This window comes from Lactuca virosa, chromosome 1 (genome assembly GCF_052849685.1).
Source record: "Lactuca virosa cultivar CGN04683 chromosome 1, Lactuca_virosa_CGN04683_v6, whole genome shotgun sequence".
Classification (NCBI taxonomy): Eukaryota; Viridiplantae; Streptophyta; class Magnoliopsida; order Asterales; family Asteraceae; genus Lactuca; species Lactuca virosa.
In genome coordinates, this window is record NC_136426.1 from 250,933,811 (window position 1) to 250,956,916 (window position 23,106).

The window sequence follows — 23,106 nt, forward strand, 5'->3', positions numbered from 1 at the left end:
TGGGTCGGGTTGCTTATCGGTTAGATCTTCCAACAGAGCTTAGCCAGATCCACAACACTTTCCATGTGTCTCAGTTACGAAAGTGTTTGGTGGATGAGTCAGCAGTTGTACCATTAGAGGATATTCAGGTTGACAGCAGCCTGAATTACATCGAGATACCAGTTGCGATCTTGGATCGGAAGACGAAGACCTTGAGGAACAAGGTGGTTCAGCTAGTGAAGGTGCAGTGGCAGCACCGGAAGGGTTCGGAATGGACATGGGAGACCGAGGAGGAGATGAGGGAGCATTATCCGGAGTTATTTTCAGATTCAGTAGCAGCAGACTTCGAGGACGAAGTCTAAGATAAGTGGGGGAGAGTTGTAACGCCCCGTTCCTGGTATGCATTTAAAACGTTATTTTCTTTTATTTTAGAAGCTACTCGACGAGTCAGTGGCCCTAACTCGTCGAGTAGCAGCGAATTAGCACATGAAGTAGGTGTGGCGACTCGACGAGTCCATATTTCCGGACTCGGCGAGTCCGCCAGTCTGGATGAAGCCCTAATTTTAGGGAGTGTACCCTATTTAAACACCATTATAGCCCCAAACCAGCCTCCTTCACCTCTCAGAGACTTATTCCCGAAACCCTAGCCTCCTAGAAGTGTGTGTGAGTGATTTTTGCCCTTGTGAAGGAATCTTGGTGCATTGTTGAGCAAGAAGAAGAAGGAGAAGGTAGAAGAACTCAAGGAAGAAGAAGTAGATCCAGATTATACTCCTCTTTGGCCATCCTTTCTGGTAATAAAGCTTTCATCTTGGTTATTGTATTGCTAGATCTAGTTTGTCCCCAAATTGATGGTTTTGAGCTCAAAAACCCCAAATCCCTAGTGATGAAGCCTTGTAATCAAGCCATATCTCGGATCTAGCTTCTCTTGAGTTCCAGGAGCTCAAGAAGGCCACCTTTTGGCAGTCATGGCCTTGTTCTAGACAAGTAACCCCCATTATAGCCAAGTTTGAGTGTTATTGCTTCATTGCATCATAGATACACGTAAAGTTAGCAACTTTATGTGTTCAGATTGTCCCAAAAACCCAGATCTATGAATTAGATGCACTGAAACTGATTAGAATCGATTGAATAGAAACTGCATGCAAAGGACTCGGCAAGTCGTTCTTCGGACTCGACGAGTCCGATCGCGAGTCTTAGATTCCCTGATTCAGTAGTAGCGAGTCCGTTAGTGAGTGGAGTAAAGACTCAGTGCGTTAAGACATGGATCTGAGTGTAGAGGGACTCGGCGAGTCCAAGGCAATCTCCTTACCCGTAAGAACAGACTCGACGAGTTGTTCATACAACTCGGCGAGTCACAGACTGGACGCGTTCATATGATGAAGGAGGACTCGACGAGTTGTTCATACAACTCGGCGAGTCAGATGAAGGTTGACTTGATGTTATTATAGAAGGAGAACTCGTCGAGTCTTCGCTAAACTCGACGAGTAGAGTCGGGAAGGGGAGTAAAAGGAAAGATAGGGACTCGACGAGTTGGCGGCCCAACTCGGCGAGTCAGGTCAACAGATTGTTGACTTTGACCAGGGGGTAAAATAGTCATTTTACCCTAAGATTAGTTATCAGTGTCTGATTAAATGTCTTTTGGGAATTGTAGCCGGGGAGTTACCGGAACAGCAGTCAGACAGTTCCCGAGGAGCATTTCAGCAGCCAGCCTTACGAGGTGAGTTTTCCTTCCAGTAGGAACGGGTCTACGGCCACAATGCCTGCCCGTTTAGTTAGCAGTAGTTTCGGACTACAGTCTGATGCAGTAGTTCAGTATGCTTGGTGTCTTTGTGATACAGGCATGGTATGTGTTATGTGTTCCGGACTATGGTCCGATACAGTATGCAGTATATGTGTTCATATTATATGTTATGATTATGTTATGTTATGTTCAGTCAGTTCCGGACTTCGGTCCGATGCAGTTCCGGACTTCGGTCTGATGCAGTGGGCAAGGTCCTAGTTAGTTCCGGACTTCGGTCTGATGTAGTGGGCAAGGCCCTAGTAGTTCCGGACTTCGGTCCGATGCAGTGGGCAAGGCCCTAGTCAGTTCCGGACTTCGGTCCGATGCAGTGGGCAAGGCCCTAGTCAGTTCCGGACTTCGGTCCGATGCAGTGGGCGAGGCCGAGTATGTGCTTTATATGTTATGGTATGGTATGTGGTAGTTTGGGGGAGCTCACTAAGCTTCGTGCTTACAATTTCAGTTTTGGTTTCAGGTACTTCAGCTAGCAAAGGGAAGGGCTCGGGATGATGGCATGGCACACACCACAGTTTTAGCCTGGGAGTTAGAATCTGATATTTTGATATGATCTTGACACTAGTTTTGATTTGATAAATTTATTATGACATTTTGAGATACACGATTCATGGTTTTATCTTTTAATAATTGATATTATGGTTTAATAAAGTTTTTAAACAAAAATTTTGGGTTGTATTTTTGGGATGTTACAGACTCGACACTAGTTTTAGAAGGGAAGATGAGGTGTGTACAGTCAGCCGGAGCTTGGACATGAAAGTTGTTCCTAAAATACCCATGTTTATTGTGTATATTTGTTGATACGAGAATTGTTAGAAATTCATGCTAGTGGATAGGTTAGGGATCTTTTAGGAATTGCATGTTAGAGTTACATGATATTTTTGATGCCTTATAGCCTAGGTATTTTCTAATAGACTGATTGTTTGACTGTTGATTGCTTTATGTTATATGAAACTAACATTACTACTGTAGTTGTCTAGTGTATGCATCATGGTTGTACATAACTAAGATTTAATAGCCCGAGAATGTTTGATTTATCCTTATTTCCCATTACTTGTCTGGTTGTGGTCTTAGGGTATGATCAATTATTCGACTGTCTATCGAATCCAGTGTTATGTATGATTAGCATACACAATGTGACTGCAGAGTTAGTGAAGGTTTCAAGAGTTGGGTGTGGATTGTTAGAAGGTCAGCGATAGTGACGATTCGATAGTTAATCTTGAGAGAGTAAGTATAGGGAGTATGTGTACCCTAGTTTCTTGGGGCCTATTGGCCCAAGTGATTCGTGAGATACTTCGAGACAAATACGGGTAGGTGTGGAAGGTTGTATGGGCCCATACTACTGGAAGCACAAGACCCATATGCGTATCAAGGAAGTCACGAGTTCTGAAGGTTGGGTGGTTGAGTAATGATGTGTTAGGGTTCGTTATAGCCCAACCTCATGGTGTCGGTCTTTTGGTCATGGATGCTCTCGATTAGGATGGAGTTGGTGCTTGTTCGGGCCCAAGTGGCCATGACAGTTTAGGCCTAAAGGGTACATATATATACATGTTAGTTGATATTAAGGTGTCGAAGAACTTGTTAGAAGTAGTGCCAATATGAGTCGTGGGACTCTTGTAGGAAGCGAATGTGATGATCGACCTTAGGATTGCAGCCCGAGGATGGGCGGTCGGCCGATGAAAGGGATGTCGTCCGTTACGATGGGGTTATGTTCTTCCAGCCTCCCGTGTTTGAGGGAAAACGGATTGGATGTGTGTCAAACGATAGATGAAAGAAAGGGAGGGTGTTCTCCACATCAGTTTCTGTCGCAAGGGGGTATTGTTCAGGTCGTGGTGAATTGTTTCTGTCTTACAACAAGGGAATATTCTAGGCTCATCCCTTCTTTTGGTTCGGTGGCCTAGGTGAAGGTCATGTCGCAAGTCGGATATGTGACGCAGTTTTGAGATGATCATGGTGTATCCGAGGAGGTTCGAGATGTTCTTGATTTGGAAATGAGAGTCTTATTATATTCTGAGTTTGTCAAAGTTTGAGCACCTATAAGGAATTCTTGAAGCTTCAGGGGAGAATAAGGTTGTGGGTAAATTCTTCAATGCAAGTTTTGGTTATGTGAAGTTCGGTTCGTAAAGTTTCTTGTCAACCTCATGCATTTGAGTTTTGTTACTAAAAAACACCTGAACAAATCAAATACATGCATGGTCTTCGAACCATAATGCATGTGATGGAATCATGCTCAAATGCTTGATGTTCAAAGTTCAATTGCTAAAAAGGTTTCAATGTTCATAAAGGATTTATTCACAAAAAGATATCTAAAACTTCTTTCTGTCCAAACATGAATTTTTTCAGAATCCCAGTGATATAACAAGATGATCTGGAAATTCTATGTATTAGTTCATTTTTCTTGATTTATTGTAATTTGCAATTAAAATAAGGGCATAAATCATATAAAATACTTCCTAAGGCCCATAAATTTTAGGAAACCTCTGAGATGAACTATTCAACAAATAAACACCTTTCTAGGAGTTTGAGCAGTTTATACAACTATTTGCTATTAATTTCAATTTTATTTTTGTTAAACCAAAATAAATAACAAAATCGGGTTATGAGTTGTAATAACCACATCTAATATTTTTCTCAGCCTATTTACTACACATGACACTTACAAATGTTTTTGGGAATTTTCCATGGCATTTTTTCTATTTTTCCGCGATTTAATGTATATTTAAAGTTTTAAATTGGGGAAAAATAGCTAAACATATAAAAAAAATTCATGGAAATTTACTAGAACTTCCTTTCTGATATTAAGACAAATATAAAAAGTTTAACCATTTTATCTACTTTTTACTAATTTTCCACGAGTAATGCTTATTTAAGGAAGTAAATAAGGGAAAAATAGATAGACTATTCTAAAAAATATAATAAATTACCAGGAGAACCTTTATTAAATTTAAACGAAGAATAAATTTTTTGATGATTTTTATTTCTTGTTTAATGTTTATTTTTAATTTCTTGGTATTTAACACGCTTAAATTATACAAATCGGGCTTTACTGATCATAAATGACTTTTAATAACTTTCCCAGTTTATGGACATTGTAAATAAGTTATAAAATGTTTTTAAGAATTTTTCATGACAATTTACTATTTTTCCGTGATTTTATGATTATTCAAGAGAAATAATTGTGAAAAATAGTTAGACGTATCAAAAATTACTAAAATTTTATATTGAGGTCCTTGACTTCAGTTAAAACTGGAATAAAAAGTTTGGAAATTTTAGACATGTTTTGGTTGGATTTTGAATAATTAACCTTTGAAACACCTCCTAAAATGTTATAATTATATTAAAATTAACATTTCAAAAATGGGAATTTCCACTTAAATTTGTTATTTGACAAATTGAATCATGGAAAACTAAATTTTACAGAAAAATGTTTGTAACTTATACAAAGCCTAATGTTGACACAATATTGGCATACTTCTATGTAAAAATTAAGTATACTAGTGTTAGATTTCCGCCTAAGGACCCACTAGTGTTTAATATTATCGTAGGGCATTGGTAGTAGTTCGAGTGGAACACCAATTCAAGTCACCGCTAATACAATCTTGATTTATAGTGAGTATTCACAACCCCTATTTTTGGGTTTTACGCTTTGGGGTGGAAAAGCATGTCGTATAATCAAATATGTTCATTGTACTTGTTTTAAATTGTACCAAATGTTATTGCTATGCATGTGTATGAAAATATTGATTCATGAGGCCTTATCACATCAAGTCCCTGAATATTTCACACAACTCGTTAACTCTTTTAAGTCAATGGTCATTATAGATAACGCTATTTAGAGGTAGACAACTCCTCACTCACCCGTTTCGTGGAGTGCATATTACCATATTCTTTCTTTGTTAGCGATAGACATAGATTTCAAGAGGGCACCCTCGGTCATTAGGTTTAGTTGTGAACTCATGGTTTAATCACTATGCATATACGAACGTATTTCTCATGTAGCAATGAACTTTGTTTCTCATGTTAGCAATGAACTTTGTTTCTCATATTAGCAACAAGCTTTGTTTCTCATGTTAGCAAACAACTTTATTTCTCATGTTAGCAACAATCTTTTATTTATGTAAACCTATTCTTGATTAAAAACTTGTTATGTTATAAACATATGAACTCACCAACTATATGTTGGATTAGATGTCTAAGCCCATAACTATTATTGGTATGTACTCGACCCGAGAGTAGCATGGTCCATTTGGGTTGCATAACACCAGGACAATTTGTTAGGATGGACTCTTGAGAGAAGGTTATATATGATTTATTAATATATTATAAGTTCTAATATATTAATATGAAATCATATGTTTTAATTAGTATTGATCAAGAATTAATTTGGAATTAATTTAGTGATCAAAAGAGACTAATTAAATCTATGGGGACTAATTATGGTAATTAGTTATATTTATATGTGTTGGGCTTATGATTCATGTTGGACCAAGTTTATGTATGGATACATATGGAGTTCGGCCACATGAACCATGGATCATAAAACCCATGGGTATGGATTTTGGTTTAACCCATGACCCTTGGAATCCTACATATAAATAGGCCACTCCATAGCCAAAATCGTGACTTGTAGTTCTTGGAGCTCATGGAGTTGATTTTGGTGTGGAAGGAATTCTCTCTCAAGAGCCACCTTTGTCCTAGGTGAGTTGTGAGCCATTTGAGGCATTCATACTTTTGGTGCTAAGCTCTTAAGGCCAAATACAACAAGGTTTCAAGCTACATAAAAGGTATGTCATCCCAACTAGTATTTCATATTGATTATGTCAGTTGCATGCTAGTTATAGGCTTAATACCTTGGAAACATCATTGCATGTATAATTAGTGAAAACATAGATCCAAGGTATTTAGGGTTGTATGTGCACCATAGGATGTTGTAGTATACAAAGCCCAACAGTGGTATCAGAGCCATGGGTTGTTTTCAAATTATACTTGATGCTACTTGCTGAAAAAAGCTGAAAAAATCAAATTTTTTGTTGTCTGGATCGGGGACTCGACGAGTCCATTGAGTGACTCGACGAGTCCATGTGTAAACTCATCCAACTCGTCGAGTTGGTTCTTGCACTCGACGAGTTGGAGCCCCTGATAGCATATATTCGAGTTTTTTGGCCTGTTTTGGATTAGAATCATTACCACAAAATTGTTTTATTCATAAATTTGATTTCGATGTTATGGTAATGATGATTCTCATCCAATTAAAAGATAATTGTCATAATTTCAAGATTTGTATTAGTTTATATGTTTATGCTAATTTCTTGAAGATTGATGATATGAATTATCTTGTTCTTATGAGTTAGTTTAGATTAATAGACAAATTATGTGATAATTGGTTTTCGATTCAAATTGATCTAAAAGTTGTTCATAATATGAGTTTTTGTAACTTGTTCTCAAGTTATATGAAAAGTCTCATTTATGAATTTTAAAACTCATAAAATTTCCATAAGTTGTGAAAATGAAGAGTCTCATTTTGTAAATGTTTTTTAAAGTCTTCCATAACTTGTCCTCAGGTTATGGAACTAGAAGAGTTTTTTCATTAAGTTACTTTAAACTCATAACTTATGGAAATCAAAAGTTTTTGAATTGTTCAAAACTTGCCCTCAAGTTTTGGAATTTGTAAAGTTTCCCCCCATGAATACTTTAATTCCAAGTTAAACCCTTAGAATTTTAATAGTTTAAAATTCAACCCTTATACTATTATAATATTATAGGTTTAATATTTATATATATGTATAAGAGTAAGTCAGTTTTACCGTTAGTAGGCCTCATTCACGAAGCCAATCTATAAGGGGGTATAAGGTTATTGCCTATAAAATGGTAGTTTAATGGGTGTCCACTCTCACCCACCGCTTCCTTGACTGGTGGAAGGTCGTTAGCCAAACGGGTAGGATAGGACATTAATTCTCCCTTCATTAAAATTATAATGATAAATACTAAGTAACTAAACTCTTATAAATTCCCAATCTTAGTTACTTAGGAAAATGTGAATTTGGTGCTAACCCATGAAATTGCACTTTACACCTTGTTAAGTCGTTAGTGGAGCGTGTGTGGTTAACCGGCACACTAATCTGGGACTGACAATGTGTGGCAAAGGGTAGGTTGATTTTAATAATAGATCAATGGAGCGTGTGTGGTTAACCGGCACATTGATTAGGTGGTTGTAACATTAAGTGTACAAAGTTAATTTGCATGGTTATTCACTCCTTGTTTGTGATCCTCGGCATCCCAGTCACAAACTTGAAGGGCACAATCGAGATTTAAACATGCCATTGAATAGTTCAATGAATCTGAAAAGATCTAGGAGTTTCAATTCATTCAAAACCTATTGTTAAATTTCGCTTTTCATGGTGAAAATTGGTAAATCGTCATTTACCTATCTTCAAATATTTTGTAGCTTGGATTACGGCATCCCTCTTCCAAGTTATAAAATATTGTATTGGGTCCTAGCCTTAATATTTCATATTGGGTGTTATATTAAGGACTTAAATCAACTAAACTTGAATTTCTCCCTCATAGATGTCTAGTTATGACAACTATAGTCTTCCTTATCCTTTTGGATAAAGATATCCTAATGAAAAGGATATCCCAAATGGCGATCAAGGTGAAAGATTAATTCCTTTGTTGTGCATTAATGGGACTGGAAATCATATTTCACCTCCTCCAATTGTTCTCCCTAACCCACAAGTTCTTGAATAGTTCAAGGTCATTCAATCCCTATTGGCAAGCAGTGTCTATATGTACTCACATCTTGGAGATAAAGTCTCATATTGACAAGCTGGGAGAGTTGGGTGTCGAAGTCTAAAGGAAGTCGACTGTTGACTGGATTCTTCAATCGCTTTCCGAGTCATATAGTGAGTTCATTAAGGACTACTATGTAATAGACCACGACATGACCCTTAATGATCTTATCTATTTGCTTGTTGCTGCTGAATCAGCAATGATTTGGAGCACTGGTAAAGCAAATTTGATTGGAAGATCTACTTTCCAAACTTCCATGGACATTGACAATGGTAACATTAGAAATCCATAAAAGCTTTATCTTCCCAATGGAAAAGGATCGGCCATAGTCAACCCGGTTGACCAAATGGTAAAGAGAAAGGCTAAGTCTGAGATAGTCTCATGTACCATTACTAAAGAGTCCATATGTTTCTATTGCCAAAAGAAGGGGCATTGGTTGCGAAGCTGCCTTATTTACCTGAAAGTTCACTAGGATGGTAAAAGTCGAAAATTTGACTATGCTTCAGGTAAAGTCCACTATCTAACTCTGTTAGGTTCCTACTTGGAGATTCTTATTACATGATGTCTAAGGTCGCATTTTGATGTTTTGTAGAATCAAAGAAAAAAAAGGAAACTTAAAGGAAGAATAAGCTAATTCTGATCGTGAAGAGATGAATTTCGATCGCATAATCTGAAGATCAGAATTTTGAGCTGCTGCTTAAGAGTGATGATAGATTGCTTAGGAATACATAACAACATAGTTTTCATTTGTATTTGCATTGTAAGGAAAAGTTTTTCCGCAGTGTTATAAATAAAAGAAAATTTTTGAAATTTATTTATTTTTAAGTTTCCTTACAATGGCATTTGTGAAAATTGTTGTTTATATGATTCCATTAATAGCAATATTGGAAGATGGAGTTGATTCTTTCGTTTCTGGTAGCGTCAAAATTTACCAAATAAGGAAAGATTCTCATCACCCAAGTTTCAGTTGGATAGAAACTTGGAATCATGTAACTTGTATTGTATGATGAATGAGAATTTTTTCATCTTTGGGAAATTAAGACTAATTCCTTGTTCACATGTATATGTGAGTCAAGTGAAGGACTAGGAGATCAGGTACACTTGGTTGTGGGATGATCACGTCCACCACAAAGAACGATAAGTTGATTCGTCATGATTTACTGAAGTTTAGTAAATATGGTTATGCTTACAAGATTAAGTATGATTCTGAAACATTTGAAAAGTTTCAATGTATAGCAGGACGAATGAGAAGAATCAAATTAGGCAGAAAGATAAAAGTTTCTCCAATCTGGAAAGATGGGAGAGTACTTCAGTATCATGTTTTATGATCATATTAATGATTATGAAAAACCATATCACAATTGATCCTCTAAGGACATCTTAGTGCATTTATTTGACTAAGAATAGGAATCATGAATTGATGAAATAGTTTAAATCAAAAGATGAATCATACTTCGTTCCAAAATTGAGTCTTAGAGTAATACTCCAAGATTGTAACTCGAGTGACATAATCTTAAGAAAGGTTTAAAACACTTATCAAATGTAGAGTGAAATGTTTCCTACTCTTGTACATTTGAAATTGGTAAGTTGTGTTGTTTTGAATAAAACAAAGACCGACTAAGGCCAATTGTGTGAAGTGTTTGTCTTAATAAGATTTTGTACTAACTCTTGAATATTTGTTTTGTCAAGGAATGGTTCTTGACAAGAGAAACATATATGTCAAGACGTTAGTGGGAGTCTTAATGATCTTGAAAAAGTTTCAAGAACTAATAAAAAATAAAACATGTTATTAATCACTAGCACACGACTTGAGGTTTATAACCTATCGTGTTGACATATTCTTGTTTTTGTGCCCATTCCAGTTAAAGTTGACTATGCATGTGATTTTTATGAGTTATCAGTTCTTTGCATAACTACTTGGAAGCAATGGTAAGCCCTTGTGCTGCCAGGTGGCAAAAAGTTAAGATTAAACAAGTTCAGTTCATATGAGTTTGGATTTGTCACTAACCTTGTCTTGTGATTATGGTTATGACAAATTTACATGGATATGAACACATACACCATAAAAATCTAAGTGTCATAAGGTTTCTCTCCAATTCATGAAAATGATAGTGAGGAAACGCTTTCACTAACTAGATTTTAAGTAGATAGCGATTGTGATATTTGCATTCTCAAAGTCGTTAGTGGAGCGTGTGTGGTTAACCGGCACACTAACATGGACTAGTGAGAATGGCAAAAGGTCTAAACATTATGATTACGGAATCCCTCTTCATAATTGTTTAGACACACATGTGAGCTATCTAAGGAAAGGCGTATGTTTTTGGGAAGCTTAGATAAAGTCTTATCGAATCATCTCGTATTAGAAATCTGAACTTTGGTAAGAAAGTCAATAAGTATTGATTTCTAGAAGTCCAGCTGATTTCTGATTACATGTCAAAGATAGTGGGAGCATAAGTGTTATGTTAATAATTATCATGTTAGTGAGAGCATGATTATTATGTTAGGTGTTGCAAGTTAGCAATGTTAATTATAGAAAACATAAGTGTCAATTTGCAAAGTTGCAGGGTTTGAAAAGTTGTTTTTCTATAATTAAGGGAGAGGAATTCATACTTCATTTCAATTCTAAAAGATTAGATTGGGATTTTAATCAAATTTAGTCAAGTATATATATGAATGTTATGTTGGAATGGTTCAACATAAGGAAATTCTATATATGGAAATATTATTTGCGTTCTAAAATTCGATTATGATTACAACATCCCTTTTCATAATTCGAATTATGAGAACATGGCAAATAGAAAAATATTGTAGCGAAAGACTGGTCTAGTATCATGTCTTTATGTGAGACATCATGAATCGTGTCCCATATGCTTCAGATATAGGATCGATTACATGTGTTGTAATATTCATCCGTTCTGAATTTTCTAGATGCCTAGGGCATTAAGAGGAAAAAAGGACCAGAACTGTATATGACTAAAATGATTAAGTAATTGTCGAGGACAATCTGAGGCTTACCAAAGATTGGTTACTCATGGATAGTTGGAAGTATAGTGTAAATTTTGGAAGGACCATATTGACAAATTCTGAAAAGAGGCGACTCTTGTTCAGAAGTGTTAGTCAAAATGGGAATATGGAAATGTTTCCGTAGGTGGAAGTTATTCATTAAATCTGTGTAAGATTAGAAAACTTAATGCAAGAAGGATGTTCAAAGGAATGTACTTTGAATGTGAGACTTCGTTTCCATGGAATTTCTCTCCATTGGAATACTTTGTAATGTCTGTTGCCAAGTCTTTGTGACTTTTGTGCATATTCATTACAAGAGGATCATTGCATATAAGTTTAGAATCTGACAGATTTCTGTAAATGGCAAAGAATCTTGTATTCTTACATTTATCGTAAGGATTTGGAATTGTGAAATGAGCATCATTGAAATGTTTTCAATTGAACTATTCCATAAAGTAAAGACCATAGACAAACATAGTGTGCATGCTTGGATCATGGCATAACTATTGTTTTAATTAGAGTATTAAGTTGATAAATCGAAACATTATACAATGAATAATGAGTAATCAATATGACTCAAAAGTGTTTGGGCCATATAGGATTAATATTATTATTGTGTTTCACTTTGCATGTTTTGACTTCCCGAATAACTAGGTTATTCAAACCATCCACAGTCGATCATACTTTGGAAGTAGGTATTGAGGCAAGACTGTCATGAATGGGTCTGTAATATGTCTAGGTGTTTTAGACATAGCTGCAATATTCATGAGTGCTCCTGGAATAAGATTCGAGTATCGGATTAAACTCATGATCATTTGAATCACTTCATGGATTTTATCACGAGTGATCATGAGACGATAATATCTTATATTCTTCAAACTGAGAGATATGAGTTGCAGTCTACAAGTCGGTTGCACATTGATAATGTGAAAACGCACTAGTAACTTGGTGTTATAAAACGCATTGTTGTGTGTGATTTGATGAGTAAATAGAGCAAGAATATGAGTCGAAGTTTATCCATTCCTTTTACCCTTGGAGGGATAAAAGTGATATATGTGGGCCCCTCGATGATTTAGTGATGACAAACGTAAGTGCTCGGCCGGGCCTGGACTGATTTGATTTGTTCAATTAGTCAGTCGTCATAAATCGGAAATCAGGAAACAACAGATGGACATATAGAATGATTATAATCCATGTCTCAGTCCATATGATATCTAGAATGGAGGAATATATGATCCCTTATCTAATGGACACATCATTGACTAGGTCAGAGTTCGACAACAGTTTTAAGAGCTACGATTGCTAGTCGGGATTTTGGAGTTGTATTTGCAATAATAGTTTTAGACTTATCCAAGTGGGAGACTTTTGGATTAGATGTCTAATCCCATAACTATTATTGGTATGTACTCGACCCGAGAGTAGCATGGTCCATTTGGATTACATAACACCAGGACAATTTGTTAGGATGGACTCTTGAGAGAAGGTTATATATGATTTATTAATATATTATAAGTTCTAATATATTAATATGAAATCATATGTTTTAATTAGTATTGATCAAGAATTAATTTGGAATTAATTTAGTGATCAAAAGAGACTAATTGAATCTATGGGGACTAATTATGGTAATTAGTTATATTTATGTGTTGGGCTTATGATTCATGTTGGACCAAGTTTATGTATGGATACATAAGAAGTTGGGTCACATGAACCATGGATCATAAAACCCATGGGTATGGATTTGGGTTTAACCCATGACCCTTGGAATCCTACATATAAATAGGTCACTCCATAGCCAAAATCGTGACTTGTAGTTCTTGGAGCTCATGGAGTTGATTTTGGTGTGGAAGGAATTCTCTCTCAAGAGCCACCTTTGTCCTAGGTGAGTTGTGAGCCATTTGAGGCATTCATACTTTTGGTGCTAAGCTCTTAAGGCCAAATACAACAAGGTTTCAAGCTACATAAAAGGTATGTAATCCCAACTAGTATTTCATATTGTTTATGTCAATTGCATGCTAGTTATAGGCTTAATACCTTGGAAACATCATTGCATGTATAATTAGTGAAAACATAGATCAAAGGTATTTAGGGTTGTATGTGCACCATAGGATGTTGTAGTATATAAAACCCAACACTATATCCATAGTTGACCCTCATTTTACATGTTTTTTAGGGCATAATTAATAAGTGATCATAAAGATTCATCATCATAGAGCATGTTGCATCAATTGGAAATGTCGTTTTTGGGAATTATCTTTTAAACAATGTTATTTTGGGAACTTGTTTTATTTGTATTTTAATTATGATTGAACTTGGGTTGTAAACTTAACATACTAATTCTATGGTGATGTTATCTTTAACTTTTGCAATGAAACCTATATTGTTGTCATGTCTCGTGATTCCACTTTAGCGGGGTGTGACACGGGCCTTACCTAATCATACATAACGAGCCCAAACCAACCATACATAATGAACCCATCCCAACCATACATAACGGGCCCAACCACACTCCATTTCCAGGGGCTACATCATGGTCTTCCGTACAATTTTCAGGGACCAAATCTTGGTCTTTCATGCATTACATAAAGTCATATGAAGTCAGAGATCAAATAGACAGTCGAATAGATAATCCACCCGAGAGAGAAAAATCAGACAAGAACATCGCAATAAGGCATTAGACCAAGAGTTCTCAGGATACCTAACTTAAAATACATAGAACCAATGCTATCATTACCACATAATCACGTAACATATACACACAACATATACTAGCATATTACATACCCTTAGCAACTAGAATTCCCTAGTTTCCTGCCATTGACCACTTCTCAATTAAGTCATTCGCTGGTAAATCATATACAATCCTGATAACTGGCATTCCCCAATTACTCTACCAAACATAACTCCTAACAATATCATACGATCAACAGACAAAACCCTACCAGTCTAGCATACCAATACATCAATTGTTCTAAACTACACATGCATATCAAGGAGTTATCTTAGTCAACTGGAATACTTGTACTCTAATAGTACCTCTATCCTACCATGCAAAAGGTATACAATATGATACATGGCATAATGAGAAACTCACCTGAACCGAAGAAGCACAACAACATTCTCACTCATTGCACTGATCAACATCGTGAACTGACTAACACCAACACAAGATAAATCTGAAAGGTTTTATAGGTTACAAAAAATCATGTCGCGGAAAATAACTTAACTCTTAAGTTCATATGCAACCTAATTGGATCTATGTTTTCACTATTGAAAGATATAAACTATGAACATCAAAGAACCCTATGGAAACCCTAGTATTTTTGAAAATCATAAGAAAGATAGGGTTTACATACCTTTTGATTATTCTTGTAAAAAATCAATCAAATCCATCTTTAAAAGCTCTTGGAAGCAAGCACCAGAAGTCTCGTGCCTCTAATGGTTCACACCTAAACCCTAGCAACTAAGGAAACTTGAAGATAGAGGAGAGGGGAGGTAAATTTTCATCTATTATCTTGGGAGGAATGATGGCCAAAAATGTGATGCCAAGGGACACTATTTATACCTGATACAAGGAGCCTTGGAAACTCTGATTTGAATATAATATTATTATTTCAAATTTGGTAATTATCCAACTCCTTAATTATCTTTAAGAATTAATCCAAAATCCTATTTATCCTTAAAAACCTTCCATAGCCTATAGAAGGTACCGAAACCTCTTTTGTTCAACTATTGAACAATTACAGCTTCAGTCCTTGCACTTTTAATTAAACCAATTAATCCCAAAATTAATTCTAATTAATTTCTGATTAATTCTTAATTAAATAATACTATTTGTAACACCGTAATTTTTCAAATAATTTTTCATTTTAAAATCACATGATTCTCATAACACATTTCATAAAAATCTCATTGGTTTAAGTTACAAAACACAACTCCATAATTGTTTGATTAATAATCCAGGATCCTCAAAACATAACTCTTTCACGGGTGTGTACAATCAAGCCGGTGCCTTCCTGCGATCTTGAGAAACCTAAAACACATAACACATAACACAGTAAGCACGAAGCTTAGTGAGTTCCCAAAAATACCACACACACAGCTCATTAGCCACTCGAGGCTATATCACTGTAAGACCCTCCGGTCAATGTGTCTCAGTGGGACCCTCCAGTCCCACGGTTCGTTGGACCCTCTGGTCCGGTCTGTAAAGCTCCGCATAGCATAAATCACAAAGACATAATGCACAACATAAAACATAAAGTAGGATAACATAATACTCAATGTAAGCACATAAGACCCTCAGGTCACACATAAGTACCACTCTAGGTAAAGTATAGTGAGAAGACTCACCTTGTAAGCAGCAAGCAATCACCCTCGAACTCGAATCTCGAACTAGCCACTGCCTAACACATAGGGTAAATATCTCTAATTAATACTCGATTCTCAATTCTCAATAACCAAATTTTATTCTTCTCTCTTTAACTCTTGAATTGGGTAAAAGACCATTTTACCCCTCCATGGTCTCCATTACTCATGTTGACCAAACCCTATCGTCAACAGAAGTCAAACTCAAGTCAACAGTCCATGTTTGACCCGACTCGCCGAGTGCACTAATGCGACGCATCGATTCCACTCGTTCCTCATAAGTCTCGTGAAGGTCTAGCTCGTCGAGTTAACCCCTAACTCGCCGAGCTATTGCACGGTCCAGCTCGTCGGGACAAACCCTAACCAACTCGTCGAGTCAGTTCATGGGCTCGGCGAGTCCCTTTGATCTGATTTCTCATCCAGACGATTTAAGGCAGATCTATAACTCTAAACACTAGATCTACTATCCTAAGGCTCGATTGTCACGTAAAGCTTCGATATTTACGCTCATACATGGTGGTTTTTGTAACGCCCCGTTCCTGGTATGCATTTAAAACATTATTTTTCTTTTTATTTTAGAAGCTACTCGACGAGTCAGTGGCCCTAACTCGTCGAGTAGCAGCGAGTTAGCACGTGGAGTAGGCGTGGCGACTCGACGAGTCCATATTCCGGACTCGACGAGTCCGATGAAGCCCTAATTTTAGGGAGTGTACCCTATTTAAACACCATTATAGCCCCAAACCAGCCTCCTTCACCTCTCAGAGACTTATTCCCGAAACCCTAGCCTCCTAGAAGTGTGTGTGAGTGATTTTTGCCCTTGTGAAGGAATCTTGGTGCATTTTTGAGCAAGAAGAAGAAGGAGAAGGTAGAAGAACTCAAGGAAGAAGAAGTAGATCCAGATTATACTCCTCTTTGGCCATCCTTTCTGGTAATAAAGCTTTCATCTTGGTTATTGTATTGCTAGATCTAGTTTGTCCCCAAATTGATGGTTTTGAGCTCAAAAACCCCAAATCCCTAGTGATGAAGCTTTGTAATCAAGCCATATCTCGGATCTAGCCTCTCTTGAGTTCGAGGAGCTCAAGAAGGCCACCTTTTGGCAAGCCATGGCCTTGTTCTAGACAAGTAACCCCCATTATAGCCAAGTTTGAGTGTTATTGCTTCATTGCATCATAGATACACGTAAAGTTAGCAACTTTACGTGTTCAGATTGTCCCAGAAACCCAGATCTATGAATTGGATGCACTGAAACTGATTAGAATCGACTGAATAGAAACTACATGCAAAGGACTCGGCAAGTCGTTCTTCGGACTCGACGAGTCCGATAGCGAGTCTTAGATTCCCTGATTCAGTAGTAGCGAGTCCGTTACTGAGTGGAGTAAAGACTCAGTGCGTTAAGACATAGATCTGAGTGTAGAGGGACTCGGCGAGTCTACGCCCTGACTCGGCGAGTCCAAGGCAATCTCCTTACCCGTAAGAACAGACTCGACGAGTTATTCATACAACTCGGCGAGTCGGATGAAGGTTGGCAGGATATCAGTAAAGAAGGAGAACTCGTCGAGTTTTGGTTAAACTCGACGAGTAGAGTCGGGAAGGGGAGTAAAAGGAAAGATAGGGACTCGACGAGTTGGCGGCCCAACTCGGCGAGTCAGGTCAACGGATTGTTGACTTTGACTAGGGGGTAAAATAGTCATTTTACCCTAAGATTAGCTATCAGTCTCTGATTAAGTGTCTTTTGGGAATTGTAGCCGGGGAGTTACCGGAGCAGCAGTCAGACAGTTCCCGAGCAGCATTTCAGCAGCCATCCTTACGAGGTGAGTTTTTCCTTCCAGTAGGAACGGGTCTACGACCACACTGCCGGCCCGTTTAGTTAGCAGTAGTTCCGGACTATAGTCCGATGCAGTAGTTCATTATGTTTGGTGTCTTTGTGATACAGGCATGGTATGTGTTATGTGTTCTGGACTATGGTCTGATACAGTATGCAGTATATGTGTTCATATTATATGTTATGATTATGTTATGCTATGTTCAGTCAGTTCCGGACTTCGGTCTGATGCAGTTCCGGACTTCGGTCCGCTGCAGTGGGCAAGACCCTAGTCATTTCCGGACTTCGGTCCGATGCAGTTCCGGACTTCGTTCTGATGCAGTGGGCAAGGCCCTAGTTAGTTCCGGACTTTGGTCCGATGCAGTTCCGGACTTCGGTCCGATGCAGTGGGCAAGGCCCTAGTTAGTTCCGGACTTCGGTCTGATGCAGTGGGCAAGGCCCAGTATGTGCTTTATATGTTATTGTATGGTATGTGGTAGTTTGGGGGAGCTCACTAAGCTTCGTGCTTACAGTTTCAGTTTTGGTTTCAGGTACTTCAGCTAGTAAAGGGAAGGGCTCGGGATGATGACATGGCACACACCACAATTTTAGCCTGGGAGTTAGACTCTGATATTTTGATATGATCTTGACACTAGTTTCGATTTGCTAAATTTATTATGACATTTTGAGATACACGATTCATGGTTTTATCTTTTAAAAATTGATATTATGGTTTAGTAAAGTTTTCAAACAAAAATTTTTGGGTTGTATTTTTGGGATGTTACAGTTTTGCTCCAATCTACCAACACATGTTCTCACAAGGTGTTAAACACCATACTCCTCTCATGGATGAATAAAGTTGGGACCTTTGGGATCTAGGGACCTCACAAGGTCCAGATCTGAGGTTTAAACCTCTTGATAACTTAGTATTCTCGAAGTCCCAAATAATATGTGATGAAAACCCTAACTTCTCAAACTCATGAGATCCAACTAATAAGATGAGAAAGGTGTAGACTTTATACCTTCTACAGAAGCTCCAGGTGAAGAAATGCTAGATCCCATAGCCTCTTCTCGTTCCTTGCTTGTTGCTCACTCCTTTCCTTCCAAAGATTCACCAAAAACACTTGATATTAGCTCAAGCACTCTCTCTTATCTTCAATGGCCGCTAAGGGTTTCACACAGGAGAGTTGGGCAGCTAGTGAGGCACATTTGAGGTTATAAGTCTCCTTAAATAGGCCCCAACCCCGGGAATTTAGGGTTTCCTCGCACAACACCAACTCGGCGAGTCAGCACACTGACTCGTCGAGTCCGCTCATTAAACCCACGCGGATGACTCGACTCTACTCGACGAGTTGGACTCACAACTCGTCGAGTCGCTCCATAAATCTCAGAATTTACTCTTACAATGATATATCTAAAAATCCGGATGTTACACTATTTCTAATTAATATATTATTCTCACAATATATATTAGTAAATAATTTATTTTTATTTATTAATCATATAATGAATCAATAAATCAGTCTCTCTCTCTAAAAGTCACCCTATTCAATTACTAGGTTTGAGGGCAACCCAAAAGGACTTTGCTAATAATTCAAGTACATACCAATTTAGTTATTGGTTTAGACACCTAATCCAACAAAATCCTCAATTAACAACCTAAATCCTTCAAGTTAGACCCAAAGTGAAACTGGTCAAAAATCAAAGGTCAACGGTCAACCCAATCAACCATTACCACGACGTGGTGACCTCTTAGCCACGCCGTGGGCATGTCCAGACAAAACAGTCGACATGAAGGACATCACCACGTTGTGCGCCCTCCTTGGACACATCGTGGGCATGTCAGGACAAGCAATCGTGCATCTGGACTCCACCACATCGTGGGCCTTCCTTGGTCACGTCGTGGTTACTGGCAGATCACTCATTCCCTCATTACTAGCTTAATCCTTACATATCTAGGCTCGCACTTCAGATCTAGTCCTTATCATAGACTTAATGGATAATGTTTCTAACTTTATCCATTATGGCCTTACCCCAAATCAAGATCTACAAACCTAAGTCCATTAAGTCCTTAATATGACCAAAACTTATGCGTGTGATCAAGAACATTCAAACTAAGACCTTTTTCTCACTTAATCAGAAGCCCATGACCACTAGGGTGTTACAATGATCTCTAGAGTTCTCCAAACTCCAAGAGCGTCCAAGAAGGGACCAAAACCAACCAATAAAAACCATAACTGTAACACCCGGTTTTGAAAGTGTCCGATTGTGTCTTCGGAGGCCAAGGGTATAAGCGTAATCTGACGATTCGGTCTTTTATGGGTCTTGGGTTTTATTCGAAAGGTTTTAAGGCTTGGGTGTAGTTAGGAGCGTAGGGCTTCTTGCCACCTTTTCGTGGATATAAAGTTCGTCGGAAACGGACTTAGAAGGAAGAAGTTATAGTACTTTGAAGTTGTTGGCAGAATTGGTCCCTGAATAGAAAAGCTTGCATTTTAGCCCATGCATACAAGGTGGCAGCCAGGTGAGTACGCCCAGCATAGTGTTGGATAATGAAACGCGGGTCCGAAAGACGTACAACCAACGTATAGGGAGTACGCCCAGCGTACGTCTAGGATCTCCAAAACCCTAATTTTTAGGGTTGGCTCACTATTTAAAGCACCTTAAGTCCAAGGGGGTGCGCCTTCCTTTCATTCTCAGAGCCTTAAACCCTAATTTCGAGTGGTAGCTTCATCCAAGAGTGTTGTGAGCATTTTGGGTGGTTTTTGGTGTATTTTCACGAAAATGGAACTTGTTGCAAAGATTGGAATCAAGGAGGAGCTTATGGATCTGGATTTTGGGACTCATTCTCAGCTTGATGAAGGTATAAAGCTTGGAACTTGATCATTCATCTCTTAGATCTACAATTTGTGAGTTTTTGTTCATTTTGGTCCCAAGTATGAGATCTAGTGGTCTTGATTTCATTCCAGGAGCTTTGAGTTGCCCCTCTTAGTGTTTCTGAGGTTCAAGGTCCATAAAGTTGGCACCTTTAGAGTTTAAGTCCATCTATGTTGGAGTTTGAGCCATTTCCATGAAAGTAAAATGCTATTTGGTCTTATTGGGGGCATGCAAAGTCACCGGGTCAGTGACTTTATGGGTTTAGACATTATGTGGGTCTCAGATCTATGGTTTGGACTTATGAATTAAGGCATTAAGTGCTTAATGGCATAAGTGAGATTAGAGGGTAGTACGTTGGGCGTACAAGCCAGTACACGCAGCGTACACGCCATTATGCGAGTACGCGCAACGTACTGCTGGGTACGCCCTGCGTATTCAGCCAAGTTGGATTTCAGACTTTGGACTTCGGGTTGGGGATAACTGTTTGGGCCTAGATTCTTGGGCCCTAATGGACCATCAGAGTGATTGTGTTCTGGACTAATTGAAGAATTGGATCTTAGGTTAAGGCCCAATAAGGAGTGTGGGCCCAATTTGGAAAATTGGGCCATTCACGGGCCTTTATGGATTTTATGGTTTCAGACTTTGTGTTTTGGGCCCTGTTGGGCCATCAAGTTTTGGGGTTGATATTTAGTTGTAGACTATTGGGTTTGGGCCCAATTTAGAATTGGGCCATTAAAGGACTTATGAACATTATAGTGTCGGGCTTTTGTTTTGGGATTAGGCCTTAGTTTTGGATCATACTGGGGGGGTAGAATGATCATTTTACCCCATGCATGGATTAAGGATTATAGTATGGGACCCAATTGCTAATTGGGTATATTGATTGGTAGTGACAGCTCCGGAAGCTGGCGGGGCAGCAGCTAAGGAATTCATGCAGGAAACTTCAGCAGTGTCAGGTGAGTCTCCGCACCTGCTCACCATACCAATGGGTCTAAGGCACCAAGGCCGACCCATTTTATGATATGTGGTACAATAGTTGAAGTTGTATTATGTGACATGTTAGCTGGTTATGTGTTAGGAAGTATGCTAGTGGTATATGTGGTATGCTTGTATGAAAGACCATGGGAGAGCCCATGACACCTAGATGTAAGACCATGTGGAGAGCCCATGGCTTTCCTATTATGTTGTAGTGTTTATTGTAGATTCGCTACTGATATGTCTGGTATGCATGTATATGTGGTATGCTAGTGATTATGTGGTATGCTAGTTGTCTTTGTAATACTTGCATGGAAGACCATGGGGGAGCCCATGACACGTGGATGTAAGACCATGTGGAGAGCCCATGGCTTTCCTATTAAAGACCATGGGAGAGCCCATGGCACTTAGGTGTAAGACCATGTGGGGAGCCCATGACATCCTGGAGTAAGACCTTGGGGACGAGCCCACGACATCCTTATATGTTGTATGCATGACTTATATGGTTTATGTAGCTTTTATGGCTAAAATTCATGGGTTTGGACTGCAACCGACACCATGTCGTGGTGTCCATCTAGACACGCGCCCCAAACATGCCATGCCACGTCGTGGTCATCCATTTACCACGTCGTGGCATATGGTTTTCCTCAAAAACAATATCTTTGACCCCATTAAGTATTCAACTGATCCATTATGGAAAACAAATGTCACACAATATGAGATGACAAGAAGGTTGATACTCTCTGGATCTAGCTTCCTCTAAAGATAAGCAGTTTGTACCAAATCCCGATCCCGTACCGGAACCGGTACTGAACCGTAGCAAATTTAAAAATATGGGACGGTACTCGATACTCCAAAATCACAAAATTCGGGATTCGATACCGTCGATACTGGTACTAGTACCGAAAACCGATACCGGTAATGTTAATTCGGTACGGTACTCGGGATTGACTTTCAATCAAGTTCGGTATTTGGGAAACCGGGAATGGTACCGGTCAGTACCGGTTCCGTCCCACGCTCATCCCTAGCTTCCTTTGCACCAAAACCACTTGCTTCTTCATCAAGCTTCATACCAAAGGCACCAAAAACACATGAAAAATGAAAGGAGCCTAGGGTTTCAAGCTTCTAGAGTTTTTGGAGGATGATGAAAGCTGATAATAGAGAAAACCCTAAAAGTTAAAGTTAGTGTCTTTAAATAGGATTCAAAACCCGAGACCCATGGTTTTGGGCTATGGCAACGACGCGCCACAAACCTTTTAAGGACGCGTCGCGGCTTATGGCGCTGCCACCCGTCGTGAAGTCAATTCCTTCCCCAAACCCTCTTTCTTATTTCCTTAAAATTAATAAATAAACTAGCCCGCAAAATAGGCATTACAAACGTTTATTATAATTTTGTTATATTTAATAAAATGGTTGTTGAATACAATAGTTAGTATATACAAGTAATTTATTTTGGTTATATTTATCTTGTAATATAATTTATAAAATTATTATAAGAAAAAGTATATGTAAAATTTATAAAAAAAAC